The following is a 14,369-nucleotide window of genomic DNA, read 5'->3' as shown; positions in this document are numbered from 1 at the left end:
GGGAGACTGCAACATGACACTGACAGTATTAGGCAGATCACTGAGGCATAAAACTAACAAAAATATTCAGGACCTGAACTCAACACTTGACTAAATGGGCCTAATAGATATCTACAGAACTCTCCACCCAAAAACAACAGAATATAAATTATTCTCATCTGCACATAGCACATACTCTAAAGTCAACCACATGATTGGCCGTAAACAACTCTCAGCAAATAAAAAAAAAACTGAAATCATACCAAACATACTCTTGGACCACACTGCAATAAACAATCAACACTAAGAAAATTGCTTACAACTATGCAATTACTTGGAATTAAACAACCTGCTCCTGAATGACTTTTGGGTGAACAATGAAATTAAGGCAAACATCAAGTAATTCTTTGAAACTGATGAGAACAAAGATACTGGAATCTCTGGAACACAGCTAAAGAAGTGGTAAGAGGGAATTTTATAGTGATGCCCACATCCAAAAGTTAGAAAGATCTCTAATTCATAGCTTAGTGTCACACCTGGAAGAATTAGAAAAACAAGAGCAAACCAAGCCCAAAGCTAGCAGAAGACAAGAAATAACCAAAAATCAGAGCTGAACTGAAGGAAATTGAGAGATGAAGAGCAAAAAAGATAAATCCAAATTTTAATTTGTTTAAAGAATAAAAAGATTGATAAACTCCTAGCTAGACTAATATAGAAAAAAATAGAGAGGATCCAAATAAACACAGTTAGAAAAGACAAAGAAGACATTACCACCGACCCCACAAAAATACAAAATACCCTCAGAGGCAACTACAAACACCTATGCACATGAAGTAGAAAACTTAGAAGAAATGGATAAATTCCTAGAAACATAAGCTCCTGAGGTTGAACAAGGAAGAAATGGAATCCCTAAACAGATCAATAATGAGTTCCAAAATTGAATCCGTTATGAAAAGCCTATCAATTAGAAAAAAAAAAAAAAAAAAAAAACCAGGACCAGACGGATCCACAGTCTAATTCTACCAAATGTATAAAGAAGAACTAGTACCATTTCTACTAAAACTACTCCAAAAATTTGAGGGGGAGGGACACTCCCTAACTCATTATAGGAGGTCAGCATCATCGTAATACTAAAATCTGGCAGAGATGCATCAAAAAAAGAAAATGTTGGACCAATATCCCTGATGAACATAGATGCTAAAATCCTCAACAAAATACTAGCAAATCAAATTCAGCAGCACATCTAAAAGCTAATCCACAGCAATCAGGTAGGCTTTATTCCTGGGATGCAAGATTGTTTCAACCTATACAAAATCAATAAATATGATTCATCTTATAAACAGAACTGAAACAAAAAACCACATGAACATCTCAACGGATGCAGAAAAGGCTTTCAATAAAATTCAGGATCCTTTCATGTTAAAAATCCTCAACAAATAAGGCATTGCAGGAATGTACATCAAAATAAAAAGAGCCATCTATGACAAACCCACAGCCAACATCATACTGAATGGACAAATGCTAGAAGCATTGCCCTTGAGAAACAGAACAAGACAAGGGTGATCACTCTCAGCACTCCTATTCAACATAGTACTGGAAATCCTGGCCAGAGAAGTCAAGCGAGAGAAAGAAATAAAAGGCACCCAAACAGGAAAAGAGGAAGTGAAACTATCTCTATTTGCAATATGTTTCTAAACCTAGAAAACCCCATAGTTTCTGCCTAAAAGCTCCTGGATCTGATAAAAAAAACTTCAGCAAAGTTTGAAGATAGAAAATCAATGTACAAAAATTAGCAGCATTTCTATACATCAATAATGTTCAAGCCAAGATCCAAATCAAGAACACAATCCTATTCACAATACCCAAAAAAGGAATCAAATACCTAGGAATACAGTTAACGACGGAGGTGAAACATAAACATCTCTACAAGAACTACAAAATGTTGCTCAAAGAAATTAGAGATGACACAAACAAAAGTGAAAACATTCCATGCTCATGAATAGGAAGAATCAACATTGTTAAAATGGCCATACTGCCCAAAGCAGTTTAGATTGAATGCTACTCCTCTTAAACCATCAATTACGTTCTTCACAGAATTATAAAAAACTGTTTCAAAATTCATATGGAAACAGAAAAGAGCCCAAATAGTCAAGGCAATCCTAAGCAAAAATTAAAAAGCTGGAGGCATCACATTACCTGACTTCAAACCATACCACAAGGACACAGTAATCAAAACAGCATGGTACTGGTACAAAAACAGACACATAGACCAACTGAACAGAATAGAGTGCTCAGAAATAATGCCAGACAGCTACAACCACCCAATTTTTGACAAAGTTAACAAAAAACAAGCAATGGGAGAAGGACTCCCTATTCAATAAATGGTGCTGGGATAACCTGCTAGATGTATGCAGAAGACTGATACTAAACCCCTCCCTGACACCATATACAAAAATCAATTCAAGATGGATTAAAGACCTGGATGTAAAACCTAAAGCTAAAGACCCTAGAAGGTAACCTAGGAATTACCATTCTGGGCATAGGCCCTGGGAAAATTTTCTTCCTGAAGATGACAACAGCAATGGCAACAAAAACAAAAATTGATAAATGGGACCAAATTAAAGTAAAGAGAAACTCTCAACAGAGTAAACAGACAACTTCCACAATGGGAGAAAATATTTGCAAATTACACTTTTGATGAAGATAGATTCTTCATAGATTCTAAAATCCAGAATCTATAAGGAACTTAAATTAACAAGCAAAAAACAAACAACTCCATTAAAAAGTGGGCTAAGAACATGAACAGACACTTTTCAAAAGAAAACATACATGTAGTCAACAAGCATATGAAAACAAGCTCAACATCACTAATAATTAGAGAGATCAAAACCACAATGAGATACCATCTCATGCCAGTCAGAATAGCTATTATTAAAAAGGCAAAAAATAACAGATGCTAGTGGGGTTGCAGAGAACGGGGAATGCTTATACACTGCTGGTGGGAATGTAAATTAGTTCAGCCACTGAGGACCGCAGTGTGATGACTTCTCAAATAAGTTAAAACAGAATTACCATTTGACCCAGCAATCCCATTATTGTGTATATACCCAAAGGAATATAAATCTTTCTATCATAAAGACACATTAATGGAAATGTTCATCACAGCACTATTTTCACAATAGCAAGCACTGCATGTTCTTATTCACAAATAAAAGCTAAACAATGAGACTACATGGGTACAAAGAGGGGAACAACTGATAACGGGGACTACTTGGCTGGAAGGTAGGAGGAGGGAGAGGATTGAAAAAGCACCTAACAGAGCCTATGCTTATTACCTGAGTGACAAAATAATCTGTACAATTAACCCCTGTGACATGCAATTTACCTATATAACAAACCTACACATGTATCCCTGAACCTAAAGTATATAAGTTTAAAATAAAAATAAATATTTTCTTTTCTTTTTTTGTATTACCAGTTTAGTTTTCTTTTTTACCTCTCACACAGACTGTTGTAATAATCTATCAGCTGTCTTTTATGCATTTCATTTTCCCCCATCCTATTTATTCTCCACATTGCTTCCTAGATTTTTTTTTTTTTTTTTTTTTTTTTTTTTTTTTGAGACAGAGTCTTGCTGCTGTCACTCAGGCTGGAGTGGTGTAGTGGTGCGATCTCCGCTCACTGCAAGCTTCGCCTCCCAGATTCACGCCATTCTCCTGCGTCAACCTCCCCAGCAGCTGGAACTACAGGCGCACGCCGCCACACCCGGCTCATTTTTTTGTATTTTTAGTACAGACGGGGTTTCACCATGTTAACCAGGATGGTCTCGATCTCCTGACCTCGTGCTCCACCCGCCTCGGCCTCCCAAAGTGCTGGGATTACAGGCGTGAGCCACTGCGTCCAGCCCTAGATTTTCTTTTCTAAAGGAAAGATGCCAAGCCACTTTCTTGCTTGACAGTATTTAGCAGCTGGCTTGCCATTGATTTTAAGACAAGCTCCACATTCTCCATTGTATTAGCTATCGGTAGTTATATAACAATAGTGTCACAAACTTATTTTTTATGATGTCAGTATTTATGATGTCAGTTTCTGTGGGTCAGGAGTCCAGGGGTGGCTTGCCTGTCTTCTCTGATTCAGAGTTTCACAAGGCTTACAGTCAAGGTATAGGCTGGTGCTGCTGTTTCAAGCTCTGCAGCTTGAAAAATCCATTTCCAAGCTTATGTGGCTGTTAGTATCTTTCAGCTCCTGTGAGCTGTTGGCCAGAAGCTGTCCTGAGTTCCTGACTGGCTGTTGACCTAAGACTGCCTCAATTCCTTGTTCCATGAACCTTCCCAACATGGACACTTACTTTGTCAAAGCAAGCAAGGGAAAGAGTCTTCTTATGAGATAGAGTTTAAAATCTTAGGCAGTGCAACCACATCACCTTTGCCACATTCTGTTGGTTAGAACAAGCCCCAGACTGCCCACACTCAATGGTAGGGGATTGCATCAGCCACGAATATCACAAGGTCGTCTTAGAGTCTGTCTCACATTCATCAAGTCATCCAATACCCTTAAAATCTGGTCTCAACTGTCCTCCTTTTTTCTACCCCTGCACTGTATATTTTAGTCACACTAAACTATTTTGAAGAAACTACATTCAATCACACAAACAACTGTATTTTGTTGGGGGGTGGGGGGTTGTGGGGGTTTTTTTGCTTCCAAGTTTTTCTCTTGTTATCTTCTGTGCCTGAATTACACTTCTGCACCTTACTTGGCAAAATTTTACCAAAGACCTTGTGTAAATTTCAGCTCTTCTTAGGACACTCCTGGTCCTACCCGGAAAAATGAATAGCTCCTTCTGAACTATGTTCCTAACCCCCTCCCACCTCCTTCCTATCCATTCTGATTTCATTATGGCATAATTTGGGGTGCTTGCCTAAAATTGTAATTCCATTAAGAGTAGACAGTGTTTTATCAATACTGAACCCTCAGCACCTAGCACAAGATCTTGCACTTGCAAGGACTTGAACATTTGCTAGTGAAGTGAACAAACATTGCTTTAATTTTAAATGTTTGTTGAACTGAATTTTTGAATGCTCTGCTGACCAAACTACTAGCAGGGCAATGTGTTTCAGTCTTGAAAAGTTGTACCTTTGCATTCTGAACACAACCTTGCACGCTTCCCAGAGTTCTAAAACTAAAGTAAAACATCCAATTAATCAATCAATTACTCAATTGATAAATCAAAGCTAGAGAAGTACTCTAATCCACAGGCATAACTTATTTTCCTATCTGAGATGTTGTTCACATTTTATATTTGCGGAAGCATTGCAAAATGTTGCTGCTTAAAGACATTATGTGACAATCAGTTTTCATTCCTATGCTCTAAAATTATGAATAATAATTTTAATATTCTTAATTATTATTTTTAATATTTTAAATCAATGTTATTAGTTTTCCCATATTAATTTATTTTAATGGCATATATGTAATTTCAATGTTTGGGAAACTTTAGATAGCAGGTCAAAGTCTTTTTAATTCAATCTACTCAACTGAAGTCTTTATGGGCTTGGAGTAGATACTGCTTTAGGCTGTATATTAGTCAATAAGCTAGATAATAAAAGATGGAAGTCTATTTTTCCATTTTAGAGTAATGATGAAAGTCACATAAAGGTAACTGAAATTAATATTCATTATTGCTAAAAAGTTTTTATTTTCATGATTGTGAGGAAAGCATTTCTTAATTGGGTTATTCATATTCTGGTCTCCCGAACTAGAAGTTCAGATAATTTGAATTTCTAAAATAAATATCAGTCATAGCACTGTGGTATGATATAGCCATGCCTTTAAAGCCTGTTACAGGGAATCTATGCTGCAGATTCTAAAGCTATGCTTTTCTTATTTATAACTATTTTTTAAGTTACTTTTAAAAAGGTAGTTTCTATCAGTGTGCCTGCTTTCAGTGTTGCCTCCTCCACCAACTCTTCTTAGGCATTTAGAAACATATAACCATTGAGGGTAGATATGATCCTGACACTAAAATAAATTTATTACAATTTTATTATTATTACTTACTAATATTGACCATTTACTGAGCTCTTCCTATTTGCCAAACACTGTTCTAAGTCCATTAAGTGTATAATCTCATTTGTCCTTACAAAGACTATGGGTTATGGTAAATGGTAGAAGAGCAATAGTTTCCTAGACAAATTAAATATTTTATGTAAAGGAAGCCCTGTGGTAAAGAGAGAGTTAGTACAAATAAACATGGAAACAAGTCCAAAAAAGCTGGAGTAAGAAGTGTCTTGGGGGAAATGGGTAAAAGTAGGAATTAAAAGGCATGCAGGGGCCAGATCTTTTAAATACTCTGCTTCAACCTTACCTTTAGAAACATTCTCTGATACCCATTGAGCAAAATAAAGCATCCTTTCTCCTTTGTTTCTTGAAAACATGGCTTCTACTTTGAATTACATTTGGTTGTTTCTGTAATTTACTTTCACTGGCAATTCCTTAAGGATTGGACAACACTTTCTTTTTTTTAGATAATCTTCAACATAGGTGTCAAAGTCATTTCTGTGATAAGTGTGCAATTAGTATTGATGGATTTATGTCTGTGTTAATAAGGATTCAATTTGTGGTATGTTTAGGCTTCAGCATAAACAGGCTTTGTCATTTCCTCCCATGTTTCATTTGAGTGTGGCCTTCTTACCTCTTTCCTGCATAGCTATTTACTTCTCCCTTCACTTCCTGCCACAAACTGCCCCTGCAACTTCCCACATACATATTTAATCATTTTTTTTCAGCAGAAATTCTTATAATTTTCTTTAGTAACAAAATCTAGCTTATGAAAATATTCAGTTTTAGAATGCATTGATATTGGATTCTTCCCTAAAGTGAATCTCATTGGTTTTTTTCATAAGGCATCAATGTGTATTTTTCCTTTAAACATGAGAGCACGCTGCAATTCCCTTTGATTTGGTTGCATATTTGCAAAATTAAATGAAAAGCAAATGTAGCTTTGTAAAAATCACCTCACCCATAAAACAAGATAATGTGAGAAAGGAGGAAATAACATAACAATTAGAAGCAACCGTCTTAGCAAGGTGATGAATTCTTTGTACAGTAGAAATTTAGAATCATCAAAGAGTTTTATCTTCCTCTGAATACTACATCACATAGGCATGTGTAAATGCCAACACACCTGCCTGAACATTGAGGAAAACACAAAGGCTCCATCATTCATTCTTACACTGGGCCCAATTTTTACCCTGAGGTGCTGTAGGCACTCATGTAGCACTGCATATTTTAAGACATTCAACACCTTGCATGAATGTTCCTGTGCCAGAGCAGATTATTCAAAATAATAGCCTTCAGTGGTGCCTGTATACTTCAGGGGACTGCCTAACCCATTGTTTATTTCAAAAGGAGAGTCAGGCCCCTGAGAATAGACATCACCAATCACATTTCTATATTGTACCAAATCCTCTAAGGAAACCACAAGGTTGAGAGAAAGCTAAGCATTTTTCTAGAGGAACTGCATTCAGCATTTTAACTTAGAAAAGAGAAAAAAAAATCAAAAAATAGACAATCCAAGAACTAGAAAAAAAGCATATTGATAATGCAAGAAATTGTAAGAGGAGAAGTATTTATTCATACCTGATTTTTGGGTGAGAGAAGAAAGCCATGAGCAAGACAGAAAGAGGAAGAGAGAATGGTTTCCTCCAAGGCGTTACAAGAAAGCCCCTAAAAAAATTTCTTCCTTCAGGTTGTTTTAATTTTCTTTGACTAAAAGCCATTATGTAATATTTATAGTTCATTTTGTAAACAAGTTTGAGGAACACAGTAGATGATGTTTTGTGGGGTGGGAATCAAAATAATGGTGCAATTGATCCTGGATGTCTTAGAAGTGTGGCCCTCTACATCTGAAAATATGTATCAACTTTCCTCTGCAACTACTAGTATGACTGTAAGTCAGGATTATTCTTTCTCTCCTTCTGGAAATTGTATAACAGCAACAATGAAAATACATAGAATTAATTTTCAGAGAGGTTTGGAAGTATACAATCTGCCAACTTCAAAATATATGCAGGGGTTCCCAGAAGCAGCTGAACAGCTAGAGGCATGCAAGAATATGGGAAGTGTAGGAAGCATGGAAAATGGCAAAAGGTGGTGGCAAGTCTCAGACTGTAATGAAAAAATCGGCTTTGGGAGGCCAAGGGCTCACCTTGAAGGTCAAGCCATATATCCTGTTTGCAATAAAGAGTGAGAAAACTAGCATGAGCAGAGTTTGTAACAAAAGCCTTCATGGCTTTCGTTTAGATCAGAAAGAAGAAATGGGAGTCATATAGTAGCGATATGTTTGTAGGTAGCTGTCCATCTCTGAAAGCAGAAAAGCAGAGAACCTGAGTTACAAATGCTGGAAGAAATCCTTGCCTCTTTTCGTAAGTTCAAATAATTCATTCTAGGAATGTTCAAATCAGCCTCTGATAAGAATTAATAAAAAACAACAGTACTGGTCCCAAATGATACAACGATAGACAAGAAAAATTATAGAAAAGAGCAGCAATGCATACCAACAAAAGTGAGTAATCAGAAATCATACAAAACTACAGACAAGAAAGTTTTAATGTGGAAGACATCAGGTAATAGTGTTTCAGTAACCCATTCTTGAGACAGTTACTAACTAGAGATCAAATTTCAGCCAACCAAGAGATTCTATAACTGGAGATATTATGGCTCAAGGGTATTGAGAATTAAATATATTTTACTAAAGAACTACCACTGAAACAAATTTGGAGATTAAAGTGGCAGAATTAATGTAAATGGCATATGCCTGATAATAATTTAGCAATAAAATAACTTCTACACAAATTAGGAGGACAAAGAAGAAATAAGGAGAAAAGACAGTGAGTTTCCTGATTGTGTTTTGTTTAATAACTGGAATATTCTTTTTTTTTTTTCATTTTTTAATTAGGGTAGAATCCACATACAGAAAAAGTATCCTTTTTATTGTAAAGTTCTATAACTTTTGACAAATGCATGCTGTCACATAAAAACCAAATATTATTCCATATCAAAATATGGAATAATTCTATCAACACACGCGCACACACACACATACACACACACACACACACACACACACACACCCCTTCGAATCTTCCTTTGCAGTCAGACATGCTCCTCTACTCCAGCCCTTGGAAGTCACTGATGTTTTCCGTCTCTGTAGTTCTGCCTTTTCTAGAATATTGTTAAATGGAAACGTACAGTGTATAGCAATTTGAGTCCAGTGTCTTTCATTTAACATAATGCATTTGAGATCCATCCATGTTATTTCATGTATCAACAGATCATTCTTTTTTATTGCTGGATAGTGTTCTGTTGTATGATTTTTTCCCCCAGGTAACGAACATTTAGGTTGTTTCAAATTTTTGACAATTGAAAAAATGTCACTATAAAACATTCACATACAGCTTTGTATATGGACATACATTTTTATTTCACTTACATAAGTAACTAAAGGTAGAATTCCTGAGTCATGTTAAGTAAATTTATATCTTTATAAGAAATGCCAATTTTTTTAATACAGGGTCTAAACCATTTTGAGTTACCACCAGAAATGTGTAAAAGTTCCAGTAGCTCCAAACTCTCACCAATGCTTGGTGTTGTCAGACTTTGTTTGTTTCATTTTAAGTCATTCTGGTAGGTATGTAGAGACATTTCTTTATGGTTTTAGTTTGCATTTCTCTATTTCCTAATGATATTGAGTATCTTTTTAGGTGTTTATTTGCCATCTGTATACCAATCATCTTTGGTGAAGTGTTTGTTCAAGCCGTTTGTCAATTTTTTAATTGAATTGTTTGTTTCCTTCCTTCCTTAGATTTTAGAATACTTATTAGAATCTGGATGCAAGTCTTTTATCATAAACTCGATATGCAAATATTTTATCCCAATCTGTGGCTTGTCTTTTCAGTCTCTTAGCAGTGTATTTTAAAGAACAAAAAGTATCAATTTTGGGGAAGTCAATTTACCTCCTTTTTTTCTTTATGAATTGTGATTTTGTGTGATCAAAAAAAAAATTTGTTTAACTCCAGGTCACATAGGCTTTGTCCCATGTTACCTTCTAGAATTTTTGTAGTTTTAAGTTTCAGATTTAGGTATACAAGCCATTTTGAGTTTATGAAGGGAGTGAGGTACAGATTAAAGTTTATTTTGTGCATAGAATATCTAAATTTTTAGAGCAACTTTGCTGAGAAGGCTGTTTCATTCTCCATTGAACTACCTCTATACCTTTGTTGAACACCAACAGACTGTATGTCTGAGTCTATTGTATTCATTGTTCTCTTCTATGCATTTGTACCTATATCCTTTTCAACACCATACTGTCTTGATTACTGTAGTTTTATAGAAAATTCTGAAATCAGGTAACATGAATCCTTCAAGTTCATTCTTCCAGTTCAAAATTGTTTTGGTTATTTTAGTTCCTTTGCCGCAGACATTCTAATGTATTAGCTTGCTAATTCCTAAAAATACCCACATGGATTTTTTGTTGGAATTTTGTTGCATTTATAGATTAGTTGGGGGTAATGTAGACATCTTACTACATTCGTTATTTTAATTTTTTAAGATTTGTTGAGGGTTGTTTTGTGGCTCGTGATATGATCGATCATGATGAATGTTCCATTTGTACATGAAAATAATGTGTATTCTGTGGTAGATGCCATGCTATAAATACTAATTAGGCAAATTGTTTGGTAGTATTTCTCTGATCTTCCATATTCTTATTAATTTACTGTCTTTTTGTTTTATCAATTACTGAGAGAAGAGGGTTAAAGTCTCTAACTACAAGTCCACATTCTGTTTATTTCTACTTTCAGTTCTGTCAGTTTCTGTTTTATGCACAGCATTTTGTAGATCTGTTGAGAAGTGGATATATGCTTAGGATTGTTATGTCTTTTTATGAATTGATCTGTTTATCATTACGTAATGATAATATTGTCTAATATTAATATAACCACTTTAGCTTGACTAGTGTTTGCATGATATAGTTTTTCTATCCTCTCACTTTTAAGCTGTCTTAGTTTTAAATTGAATTTCTTGTAGACAGTTTATACTTGAGTCTTGCTTCTTAATTCAATCTGACACTCTTTGCCTTTTAATGGGCTCGTTTAAACTACTTATAGTTAATGAAATTATTGATATGGTTAATATTTAGTATTTTTATTTTTGCTATTGTTTTTCACTTACTATTTCTTTTCTTCCCATTTCTGTTATATATTTTATATTAATTGACTTTTTAATTTTATCTATAATATTGATTTATTATTTATATTACTTTTTAAAAAGCTAGTAATTCTCATAGGGTTTGCAATATACATTTAAAATACACATTTAACTAATCTGTCTGCTTTTAAAGAATATTATACTACTTTTTGTATAGTTAAAAATCTTACAAATGCATACATTCAATCTATTCATTTTATTTATTTATTTTTTTGGTAATGTCATCACACAGGTTACTTTTATGTTTGCTCTAAAAGTCAATACGTTACTACTCTTTCGCTTTAGGCAGCCATTTATATTTCAGAGTAATTAGAAATAAGAAAAAAAAAAATGGCCTTCATGTATTTGCTTTCATATGCCATTTCATTACCTTGTTTTGTTGTTGTTGTTGTTGTTGTTTACTTAGATCCAAGTTAGTTTATAACTAATATATTTTTTCTGCCTGAAGTCATCCTTAAATATTTCTTGTTTATGGAGCTGCTGTCAAGAAATTCTTTGTTTCGTATTTCTGAAAATCTCTTAATTTTCCTTCCCTTTTGAAAAGTAGCTCTTTTAGGAACTGAGTTCTGTGTTGACAATTTGTTTCAGACTTTTAACAACCTAATTCCATTTTTCTTTCAGATTGCATATTTTCTGTAGAGAAGTATGCTGTAATTCTCTTTTCCTTTGTATAGGATGTGCCATTTTCATCTAGCTACTTTAAGCAATGTGTTTTTATTTTTTTGTTTTCAGCAGTTGCAATATTAGATGTCTATGTGTTTCTGTTTTTATTGTTTTATTTTGCTATTTATCTTGATTGTTATTCTCTGAGTGTCTTGGATCACTTGGGTACTTTTTCAAGTTGAAAATTCTTGGACTATCTCTTCTCCATCATTCTTTCTCTCGGTTTTCTTTCATCTGTGGGAATTGCCACTACACTTATGTTAAGTCATTTCATATTATCCTGCAACTCTTGCATGTTCTGTTCCTTTTAAAACAAAAACAAAAACACTTTCTTTTCTAATTGCACTTTTTTGGCTCATTTTTTATTAACCTATCTTCAAGTTCACTGATTCTTTAGCTGTTTCAAGTCTACTTATGAGCGTTTTGAAGGCATTTTTCTTCTCTGTTATTGTATTTTCTCTGTATAATATTTTTATTAAGCTCTCCTTCAAAGTTTCATCTTTCTATTGAAGTTACCTATCTAATGATGCATTTCATCCACCATTTTCACTCAAGACTTAAGCATATTAATCATAATTATTTTAAATTCTGTTTTATAGTTTAAATGTCTTTGTCATATCTGAGTCTGGTTTTGTCAATTGCTTCATCTCTTGGCAGAGGTTTTTTTTCTTCTTTTTTGTGTGTCTTGGAACATTTTGTTCAGAGCTGGACATGCTATGTAGTATAGTGGAAACTGTGGTGCATAGCTTATATGTGTGAAAGTGGGACCACTTCATTCTGTACTGTGATATAAGAGGGTTATTCTCTGTTGTTCTCGTTTAGCCTTGTTCTCAGGTATGTACTATGTCACTGATCTCAGTGGTTGGGGCCTTCTCAGTGATCTTGTGTATCCCTTACAGAAGACCTCAAATGGTCTGGGCCCAAGAAGTATTCCTGTCTCTCCTTAAGGGTAGATATGGATAGATTTTATTTTATTTCTATTCTTTACCCCTAGATGCAGTGAGTCCTCACCTGTGGTTGATACCCCTTATTTGAACAGGGTAAGGCTTGTGTTTGTAGGTAAGAAAAGGGAGTAGGATCTTGACAGGGTTTTGTATCTTTTCCACTAGAGCAGTTTTGTTTTCCCTTCAGCCTGAAACCGAATAGAAACTTTTTCAGGTATTTTTCCCTGCTCCAAATATTTCTCATGGATACCTCACTGTGGTCCATTGATAAGAGCTTGCTAGTAAGTAAAAATTACCCTCTGTACAGACCTGAAGGGTTTGGTACTTTTATACTAATTCATGTTTATGCTAGCCTTTAGAAATTCATTAAAACTTTAATTGAATTATTCTTACAGCCTTGCATAGCATCTGGCGTCTGTCTCAAGAAAACAAGTCCTCACATCCGTGTCTCTTTGAAGGTTCAAACTTATTGAGATTTTTATTTGTGGTTCAGTATACCATCAATAAGTTTCTACAAATAGAAATAAAACAGACAACATTCTTTCACCACAATACAAAAGAACAAACAGAAATTATTAAGAAAACATGAAAATAAACCCAAAAAGCTACTCAGCCTATAAATGTAAAAAGTATCTCTGTGATGGTTAATGTCAGGTGTCAACTTGTGTGGATTAAGGGATACCCAGAGAGCTGGTAAAGCTTTATTTTGAGGAATGTCCAAGGTTTCCCAGAAGAGATTTGCATCTGAATCAGTGAACTAGGTAAGAAAGACCAGCTCTCACTCAGTGTGGGTGGGCACTATCCAATTGGCTGAGGACTCAGACACAACAGAAAAACAGAAAAAAAAAAGGCAAATGTGTTCTCTCTCTCTCTCTTTTGGAGCTGGGACATCCATCTTCTCCCACACTTGCACATCAGAATTCCAGGTCCTCCAGCCTTAGGACTCCAGGATTTATACCAGTCACCTCCCCTCACCCCCAGGGTCTCAGGCTTTTGGACTTGGACTGAGCCATGCTACCAGCTTCCCTGGTTTTTCCACTTGCAGACAGCATTTGATGGAATTCCTCAGCTTCCATAATCATGTAAGCCAATCTCCATAATAAATCCCCTCTCATATATCACTCTTTATATCCTATTGGTTCTGTTCTCTGGTAAATACTGACAAATAAAACTCTATAACAATTCTTGAGTAAAAGGGAAGTTTGAAATGAAGTTAAAGAAATTATATTAAAAACTGCATTACTACATGCATATGTTCAATACATATGCTACTACTACACATGTACTACTAAAAGCACTTACAGAGGAAAAATCATAGCAATAAAAACTAATATCAAAGGAAAAAAGAAATGAATTTAACATTAATTTAAAAATTTTGGAAAAAGAACAATGAAACAAATAAAAAGGAAAGATTATGGAAGTGTTATGGATTGAATGTTCCTACCCCACCACCTAAATTCATGTGTTGAAATCTTAAACCTCGATGTGATGGTTTGAAGAGATAGGGCCTTTGGATGG

The sequence above is a fragment of the Macaca thibetana genome, chromosome 1 (genome assembly GCF_024542745.1).
Source record: "Macaca thibetana thibetana isolate TM-01 chromosome 1, ASM2454274v1, whole genome shotgun sequence".
Lineage (NCBI taxonomy): Eukaryota > Metazoa > Chordata > Mammalia > Primates > Cercopithecidae > Macaca > Macaca thibetana.
Note: the sequence above shows the minus strand (reverse complement) of the source record.